The sequence below is a fragment of the Nycticebus coucang genome, unplaced genomic scaffold (assembly GCF_027406575.1).
Source record: "Nycticebus coucang isolate mNycCou1 unplaced genomic scaffold, mNycCou1.pri scaffold_59, whole genome shotgun sequence".
NCBI classification, from domain to species: domain Eukaryota; kingdom Metazoa; phylum Chordata; class Mammalia; order Primates; family Lorisidae; genus Nycticebus; species Nycticebus coucang.
This window is the reverse complement of record NW_026515586.1, coordinates 598,261-606,868: the sequence shown is the minus strand read 5'-3', so window position 1 is coordinate 606,868 and position 8,608 is coordinate 598,261. Positions and strand designations below refer to the sequence as shown.

The 8,608-nt window shown below is 36.4% G+C and overlaps 1 long non-coding RNA gene across 1 annotated transcript; it reads left to right on the top strand.

Moving 5' to 3' along the window:
* The first annotated feature begins 1,675 nt into the window (after positions 1–1,675).
* On the top strand, positions 1,676–6,122 carry LOC128579498 (uncharacterized). The gene is made up of 3 exons (XR_008378171.1): positions 1,676–1,731; positions 4,532–4,607; positions 6,085–6,122. It is a non-coding gene; the product is annotated as an uncharacterized LOC128579498 (long non-coding RNA).
* The last annotated feature ends 2,486 nt before the right edge of the window (positions 6,123–8,608 follow it).

Below are 8,608 nucleotides of genomic sequence, written 5' to 3'. Positions count from 1 at the left end.
AAATTATTCACATATAATCTAATTTGATTTTTTAACTTTTGTTCCATAAAATTTTAAAAAGGTCTTCCTGTTTGTTGTGGACAAAATGTAATCCTAAAGTAACCTAGGCAAAGAATGTTTTTTCTTCCTGGATAGATTTGTATAACATTCTGTTTTATTTCCCACAGAGATGTATTACTATTCTACTAGCTTGATTTAATCAGAGTTACTTTGTTTCAAACCCTTGCAGTTTCGACAATAGTGATTGAGCTTGGATTTCCCATCCTCCAAGACTGTGAGAAAATAAATTTCTGTCATCTAAGTCAAAAAAAAAAAAAATAGGACGCAGGGATAGGTATAGGGATCACTGCCCTGGAAATTTGAAATGGACAAGAGAGATTAGGTTTGATACTGAAGACAATACGGTAGGGTGGGGATTTGTAGTTGTGAATCAGTGTGGGGGGCAGCTGGGTCTTGCTGTTCATTTTTAGAGCTGCTTATTATTATTGGGAGCAGTATTTGGATGGGGAGCAGTATGTGAAAACAGTGCCCTGCTAGGGCTTTCTGTAGGGAGCTGACTTGACAACTCAGTGTAGGCTGATAAAGCCAGTAAGACTTTAAAACTGTCTGTGTACATTTTGCTTTGGGAAAAAGCAATCATTTCTATGTAAAAAGAAATTTTGGGCTCTCCTACTCAAAAGGTAGTCCCAGGAGCAGCAGTGTTAGCACAATGTAAAAACTTGTTAGATAAACTCCAGGCTGCATTTTTTACTAGATGTTCAGGTGATTCATTCATATGCACTTGAAAGTTAGGGAAATATTGATGAAGGGGATAAAATAGGTATGAAAGAGTTTGAAATGTTACAAAAGTCAAGAGAGTTATGGGGTCCTAATAAGTCCATGTGGTTTGTGTTCCCACAAGTGTTCAAATACACAGGTTATGAAGGAGGTAGGTTGTATAGTTTTGTTTGTAAGTTGAATCTGTATGTAAGATAGAACAGATACATTTACCCATTACCTGTGATAGCCTCCATTTCTAAGTATGAGTTGTAGGTTAGTGAGATGTTTGTAACTTCGGGGCCTACTGTAATAGCCTCCATTCATAAGTGCAAGCTTTATGCAAATCAGATATCTGTAATTAGGGGACTGCCCGGATTCATAGTGACTTAGGCATGAGTTTGACCAATCCCACTCTCTGTGGACATTTTAACCATATATTCTGAGGTTCTTTCTAACACTGCTCGTATCCTATGAGTAGACATATGCTATTAGGATACATTGTCTAGCGCTCTTTTCCCAGATTTTTCTGTCATGAGAGGATCAAGCCTCATTTGGAACACTTTTTCTCTGAGAACCTGTATTAAAATGTTGTAGGGAAATGTCAGAAGACTTGGTTAACCAAGACTGTTGCATCCTCAGATTGGAAGTGTAGTTCCATTTCAGATCCAAGAGAATGAGGCCGTAAGAGTCACCTTAGAAGCATTTAGTGTTTAATTAAAGCACACACAGAAACTCAACACACGTAAACACATGCACTGAAAACCAAGTCACTACTTAGTCTAGTGAAATGCTAACAGAGAAAAGCTGCTTGGAATAGGACTTTATGAAATTGTGCTTACACTTTAACAAGTCGGTGAATCGTAAATGGTTCTATTTGTGACTCTGGAGTTTTTCTTCTGGGTTCATTAAACTTTTCTCTCCTCCTGCAGATCTGGCTTGATCCCACAAAAAAGATAAAAACACAAATGCGAAGTGAGTATTTAAATCATATTTTGAGGTTGTTAAGTTAATCATTACATCTATTCATCCCTTTATTATCTGTAACATTTATAGGAATATAAGCTGGGATAATAATATACTGCTAGACTAATCAGTTCTGTTTTGCATGTAATACCATCTTAGGAGTTAATAATGCTAATGATATTTTTGTAGAATTGTGACTATTTTGAACTTGGCTTAGGGTCTTCTATTTTTTAGAAAGTTCTAGACTCACATTCCTAAATGTTCCCTCACAGTGTCTGACTTTGTTTTTCTGGGAAAGAATGAGAAGATGGTCTTCTCATGCAAGAAGACATGCGATCATGTGATGATTTTTGTAGATTTGCTGCTTAGTAGACATATACCATGGGCGTGGCTTTGATTTGGAAGTGTCTAATTAGTTTAGTCAGCATATCTGTGGATCCAGAGTAGTAAAGGTACACTGGTTGCAGATGTTCTGGAAGAGTGAGGACTCGAGCATCTTTCCAGGGCTCTGATACCTTCACTGTCTTTACTTCTCCTTGTTTCCACAACCAAGGGCCACTGTTTTTACTCTTTGAATCTGGGTTTATAGTTAGGCCTGCTTACCCCTTTCTTCCCATGTACACATAGAATCTCCGTGTGCCTTCAAATGTCCACTCTCACCAGATGAGTTCTCTAAGCCTCATCTCTGACAAGATTTCATTGTAGCTTTCAATCAAAATATAATTAGCAAAGGTAAACGTTAATTTTTGAGTTATTTGTGACAAATATCAACCTCATTGTTCTTGTTGAAAATTTGTCTTTAAAACCTTTATTTTCTCAAAGTTACCTTAAAAGACTTCATCTGTTGAATGCTTGCATATGATTAATATATAAACTGTTTATAGCTAGAAGGTCTGTTGCTATATAGCCGGGTAAAAATGATGATGTGGCAATATAAAAAGAAATGAAAATTTAACTTGAAAATGATTAGGAGTAGTTTTTGAGTGTTGTCAACACAAAAACATATCTGAGGTATAACAACTATGTTAATTTGCTTGAGTTAGCCATCTCAGAATGTATTCATACTTTACAACATAGTATTATGAACCAGAAATATATACAATTTGTATTTGTCACTTTAGAAAAAGACTAGTGTTATGGATACATTTCATTACCTTTTAGAAAACATAGCCATTCTATTAGAAATTTATTCTTGTAGTCATAGCCAGGCACTCAAGTGCTGTGTTAATACCTAGAAAAAAATCAACAATTAACCATTATGAAACGATAATCCTGTGATGATATTGCTTTACTCTGGCGTGACAGTCACCTCCAAAACGTATGTTTTCATACACAGTGCTTGGATGCTTGATGCTGTCACCGAAGTGCTGCAAGGCAAGAAACATAATATTTAACAATACTTAGAAAAATCCTGTATCCCAGTATCCTATTTTTATATGAGTAAAGTAAACGTGAAATCTGGCATAGGATTAATATTATTAGTAGAACAGTGACGTAGTGCCCCAAATACAGCAAAAGTGCATTTATGTCCACAGTAGCCAGTCAATAACTATTTGTGGACTATTGAGTTAGAGGAAAGGGAGTGTGCTGGCGGGGAGAAAAAGATAAAATGACACATTGAAGAAGAAGATGGGACTAAAGAAACTTCAAGTCAAGAAATTAGAGATCTTGCAAGATCTTTTAAGGTGTATATGCACAGCCTTGTTTTTATTTAAAAATCCTGTGAACTTGGAGCAGAACTCTAAATTCAGTCTAATGGAGTGATTTGAATCCCCTTAGAAAAGTAATACCTGCCCCTTTCCCTATAGTTTTATTATTTTGAGCATTCAAAATGAGACACATCACAACATTAAGGTTTAATGCATAAATGGTAAGATTTATTTTTAAGAAGTCATTTATGATATGAATGATTATCCTTTAGATCACAACACAGAAAACTTGATTTTATTTGAGGGTACTTATGCTTCTTGTATAAAGCCTGGGGAACAATTTTGTTGTCTTTAAGTATTGTGAAGTTTTACCAAACCTTCCCTTTTCTGGTATCCCTTTCACACTTTATTCAAATACTGCATCCTACTAGTAATGCAATGAGTAGTATTACTCCCTTCCACCAACAAAGTAGAAATCTTGAAATGCTTTTTTTTTTAATTTTTATTTTTTAAGAAAATGGCAGAGAATATTTGGCAACTGAAAAGCCTGTGATTAAAAGAAATCGTATCTCTAAGCTAGTACTTGGAGGTCATATTAAAATGTTTGCATAATGGATCACCACGTAAACATTTATGAAAGTAGAAATAAATGTTTCTAAGGAAGTGAACCTATTCATGTTAATGATGGGTTATTTGTGTAATTGATTTCTAATTTATTTTTTATTTTCTTTTAGTTTGGTAAATTGTGTTAATTTTTAAAATAATAAAATAAAATTCTGCACACGGATCTGCAGTGAGATTGATCTGTACCATTTAAACATTGACCTTAAAGTTTTATCAAAAATGTCCTTCTGAGTGGTACCTGTGCCTCAGTGGGCAGGGCACCGGCCCCATATACAGAGGGTGGTGTGTTCAAACCCAGCCCCGGCCAAACTGCAACAGAAAAATTTCCGGGCATTGTGGTTGGTGCCTGTATTCCCAGTTACTTGGGAGGCTGAGGGAAAAGAATCGCGTAAGCCCAAGAGTTAGAGGTTGCTGTGAGCCGTGTGATGTCATGACACTCTACTGAGGGCAATAAAGTGAATCTCTGTCTCTAGAAAAAAAAAAAAAAAAGTCATTCTATTGATTGTTTAAATAATCATGATATTTAATTATTGCAGATCGCTCCTGGCTTTTTACATTTAATGTAAAATTTTATCCATCTTGTGCTTCTCAGATGACTGAGAGTATTTCCAGGTACTTTATATTTGCATTTGAAAATTAATCTTTCCGTATAGCATTTATTTATTCCTGGGAGAATAGTAGTAATTTCAGGGTTGAAACCTAACAGTTTTTTATTAAGGTAAGTTTTAAAAGTTTCCTTAGAATCAAGTAATCCCAATTAGTTTGAAATGTTGTCAATTTCAAAATAAGTTTACTCACTTTAGCTTTTTGATTTCCATTTGAGAAATGGAAACATAAAAAAATGATATAATGAAGCAACTTTGTTTTCTTTGTGGTCTTTTAAAAAGTCACTGATGTTTAATCTTTGAAACTTTAATACTGGTGATTTTTACTTTAGAGATAGTGTATCTGTGCACTAGTCTCATGTAACAAACGCAATATAAAGATAGAAAACTGAAACTATTTTTAAAAGGCATTTAAACTGGTAATTTTTTTGTCCCCTCATCTCACCCAAACCACCAAACTATGTAGGCTTTCCCTTGTAGAGTCAGTAGCTCTTTCAATTCCATCTCCTCTGAGATTGTGTGGGCCATTAAAACACACTCCACTTCAATTGCAAAAATAAAGGACTCAGTTTATTAAGAAGAGAATATTTACTGTTTCTGAGAATTTGAATGGTAACTTTTGGTGTAAATGCAGGGGCTATGGAGAGACAGTCTTGTAGCCTTAAGGGATAAACTCCTTCCTATAATGTTAAGGAAAGGAGGCAAGAAACTTGTTAAAGTTCTTTTAGGAAAAAGAGAAAGTAACATGAACGAAGTAGAGATGATAAAGAAGGGTAACCTTAGGTTCTTCTAGCCAATGATTAAGACTCTCATTATTTTTAAAATTTCATTAATCTTCAGAACTTTAGAGTGGCATTCTAATTTTTGTTAACATTTTAAATCCAAGAAGACAGTTGATGTGATTGGCATTTTTACTTTATTCTAACAGTAATCATCGACTATGACCAGAACAGCAGTTAAGAATTTCCATTCTAGGCTCCGCGCCTGTAGTACAGTGGTTAGTTACAGTGCCGGCCATGTACACCCAGTGTGCCAGGATTGAACCCACCCCAGGAAACCTAAACAATAACAACTGCAACAACAGAAAAAGGCCAGGAATTGTGGCGAGTGCCTGTAATCCCAGCTACTTGTGAGGCTGAGGCAAGAGAATCACTTACGCCCAAGAGCTGTGAGCTGTGAGCTATGATGTCACGGCACTCTACCAATGGCAACACAGGGTGGACTTTTATCAAAAGAAAAAAAAACAAATAAATAATATTACCATTCTATTCATTAGCCTTTGAAACTAGTTTCTGTAAATAAACCAAAGTTTAGAAGCCCAAGGAGTGAGAGGAGGCTTCTTCATAGAGAATACCCTTTTTTCTATGGATATGAAGGGGGTCTGTGTTGTATATTTCTTTCCAAAGGGACATCAGCATTGAAGGAATAGAAGTGCTGCAGTCTTAACTAATTATTCTCCCCTTTTTTCCCTCTGCTCCTCACAGATACCTCCTATGCCTCCAGATCCGGGCAGACATTGTTTCTGGGTGCCTGCCCTGCCTGCCTGTGACTCGTGCCCTCCTGGAATCGTACACCATCCAAGCGGAACGTGGAAACTATGTGGATGATGAGGTCCTCAACAAAATCAAGCCACATACTGATTATTATTTTGGGTCCACTGACACCAAGAAGATGGAGGACTTGGTGTTGAATTTCTACGAAGCACATATGTATGTTGTCATGCTTCCTGGAGGGAGACTGGTCATGGTAGATTTAAATAGTGTCTCTTGTAACACTTTGTAGACATTTGAGCACATTTTGGGGGATTATCCAGTTTTCTTTTTGGATAACCTAGCTCTGATCAAGCCAACCTGCACCCCCTGCAATCTCCTGTCATTGGTTGGGTGACTGTAATATGAGGCCCTATGCTCATGTTCAAATGCTTCATTTACTGGATGAAAGCACCTTTCCCTAGGACACCTCCTCTTCCTTTAACCTATACACACTGGAAACAAGCATATACACATACATGTTTGGCATTTCTATTTCTTCTGCCTTTTAATGGTTTTTAGTATTGTGGTAAAAAGCCAGGGAGATAACAAAGCATTGAGATTTGTAAATAAAGAAGAAAGGACAAGGTATTGAGATTTGAATTAGAAGTGTAGGTGGTGATAGATGCAGGAAAATAGCAACAGAAATGTGGAGGTGGGGCTGGGTGTGGCGGCTTACACTGTAATCCCAGCACACTGGGAGGCCAATGGAAGGACTGTTTGAGCTGAGGCATTCCAAACCAGCCTAAGCAAGAGCAAGACACTGTCTCTACTAGAAACAGAAAAACTATCCATACTCATGACTCACACTGTAGTTCCATGTACTTAGAATACTGAGGCAGGAGGTTCACTTAGCCCAGGATTTGTAGGTTGCAATGTGCTGTGATAACACCATGGCAACCTAGCTAGGGCAATAGAGTGAGACTCCGTCTCAATAAAAAAAAAAAAAATCTGAAGGAACCTACCAATAAGCAGATAGTTACTTTATGCACATAAGATGACCCCTTTGGCTTAGCTAAAGATTACTAAAATTACATTAGTAATTCAATACCATACACTTTGGGAATGTTTCTATCTGTGTGAAAAGAGAATGGGTTTTTACACAAGTTTTTAAAAGCCTAGCTACACAATTATAATTTTTTCTGTTATTTAAAATTGTAGATTTATAGGACAGCGCCTCAGGCTCAAAGGAGTAGGGTGCTGGCCCCATAAGCCAAGAGCGATGGGTTCAAGCCCAGCCCCAGCCAAAAACTGCAATAAAAAAAAAGAGAAAGAAAGAAAGAAAATTGTAGATTTATAAAATACTTTGTAAACGTTCTGCAAGAAACTTTCACATATTAGGAAACAGGCAGAAAGAAAGAAAGAAAGAAAGAAAGAGAGAGAGAGAGAGAGAGAGAGAGAGAGAGAGAGAGAGAGAAAGAAAGAAAGAAAGAAAGAAAGAAAGAAAGAAAGAAAGAAAGAAAGAAAGAAAGAAAGAAAAAAGAAAGAAAGAAAGAAAGAAAGAAAGAAAGGAAAGGAAGGAAAGGAAGGAAAGAAAGAAAGAAAGAAAAGAAAAGAAAGAAAAGAAAGAAAGAAAGAAAGAGAAATAGAGAGAGAGAAAGAGAAAGAAAGAAAGAAAATGTAGTTTTATCAAATACTTTGTAAATGTTCTGAAGAAACTTTCACATATTAGAAAACAGGCCACATTTTTTGACTTTTCTTTAAAAAATAAATACAACATTTCACTCTGAAAATGTTACTGTGGTTTAAGTTGCGATCAACAGGCCATTATTGTGTAGTTCTCATATGAATTATCAGGTACTGAAATGCCTTGGGGAATATAAGATTAATGGGACATGGACTTCTTCTGTAGGAGCTTAAAATTTGTTGAGTTAGGATTAAGAATAGAAATATTTGTAGTGTGGACAAAGTGTGATTATCTATCATAAGTAAAAAATTAAATGCAAGTAATTTCAGTGTTCATTATGGTCAATCCTAGCAACATAAAAGTAGGGAGTAAGAATTTCTCTATATTATAGAAATGAAGTCACTTAAAAAAATTCTCTGTTAACTTATACCCATTAATTCTGTGGCTTTCTTCACCAGTAGAAATAATAAAAATCAACTCTCTTAACATACAAATCATAAGGGTGGAGTTATGTGACTCATTGCTATTAGCACGTTAAGATGAGAGGATCTTTTTATTTACTTTTTTTTTTTCAGAGATAGTGTCTTACTCTGTCACCTTTGGTAGAGTGCCATGGTGTCACAGCTCACAGCAACCTAAAGCTTTAGGGCTTAGGCTATTCTCTTGCCTCAGCCTCCCGAGTAGCAGGGACTACAGGCACCCACCAAAATGTCTATTTTTTGTTGCAGTTTGGCCGGGGCCGGGTTCAAACCCACCACCCTCAGTATATGGGTACAGCGCCCTACTCACTAAGCCACAGGTGCTGCCCTAGATGCGATGATCTTAAGAGAAAAACTCTAGAGTTGAGAGTTG